Below are 1,043 nucleotides of genomic sequence, written 5' to 3'. Positions count from 1 at the left end.
ATATCAAAACCTTGGTCATTTTGTTGATTGTATGGAGTTTGATTTTGATAACCTTGGTTTTGGTTGTAAAAGGGTCTTTGATTTTGGTTTCTCATGGGAGGTGGGGTGTATGTTGGTTGAGGGTTTTGAACATTTTGGCTTTTGTATGAGAGATTTGGGTGGAATTTGGTGTTTTTATTGTAATAGTTGGAATAAGGGGTACTACTTTTGTATGCTTGAAAAGCATTCACTTGCTCATTTGTTCCCCTACATTCACTTTGGTCATGTCCCAAAGTTCCACAATTCTCACATATCCCACTTGGGATTGATGAAGATGCCACCATGGCATTAACATGATGCTTTGGTGATTTTGAGGCTTCTTCAAGCTTAGCCATAGACTTCTCAAACTTCAAGTTGATGGTATCAATATGAGCACTAAGTTGAGCACCCAATTGAGTAATAGAGTCCACTTCTTGCTTTCCTCCTCTAGTAGCCTTGCAAGGTATACTATATTGTGAATTATGGACTGCCATTTCCTCAATCTTGTTCCAAGTTTGATCATCGTCAACTTCGGTGAACATACCATTTGATCCCATGTTGAGAATGTTTCTTGAGTCTTCATAAAGACCATTCCAAAATTGTTGTACCAAGAACCACTCGCTAAGTCCATGATGAGGACATGAGCGACAAATTCCTTTGAATCGCTCCCAAGCTTCATACAAAGATTCTTCGTCCCTTTGCTTAAAACCCGTAATTTGAGCTCTTAGCATGTTAGTCTTTTCCGGAGGGTAGAATTTTTTGTAGAAAGCTAGAGCCAACTTCTTCCAAGAGTCAATTCCAAGAGTAGCCTTATCAAGGCTTTTCAACCATTGTTTCGCGGTGCCAATTAGAGAAAAAGGAAATAAGACCCATCGAATTTGGTCTTGAGTCACTCCGGTTTGTGAAATCGCATCACAATAGTCACAAAAAGGTTTCCATGTGGGAATGAGGGTCTTCACTAGGCATCCCCCCAAATTGGCTTCTTTTGACTAATTGGATAAATGCGGATTTTGCAATGAAATTTC

The 1,043-nt window shown here is 39.5% G+C and overlaps 1 non-coding gene across 1 annotated transcript; it reads left to right on the top strand.

Moving 5' to 3' along the window:
* Positions 1-642: 642 nt before the first annotated feature.
* LOC141624215 (small nucleolar RNA R71) lies at positions 643-749 on the top strand. Its single transcript, XR_012534026.1, has one exon. It is a non-coding gene; the product is annotated as a small nucleolar RNA R71 (small nucleolar RNA).
* The last annotated feature ends 294 nt before the right edge of the window (positions 750-1,043 follow it).

This window comes from Silene latifolia, chromosome X (genome assembly GCF_048544455.1).
Source record: "Silene latifolia isolate original U9 population chromosome X, ASM4854445v1, whole genome shotgun sequence".
In the NCBI taxonomy this organism is placed as follows: Eukaryota; Viridiplantae; Streptophyta; class Magnoliopsida; order Caryophyllales; family Caryophyllaceae; genus Silene; species Silene latifolia.
Note: the sequence above shows the minus strand (reverse complement) of the source record. Positions and strands in the feature narration are given on the sequence as shown.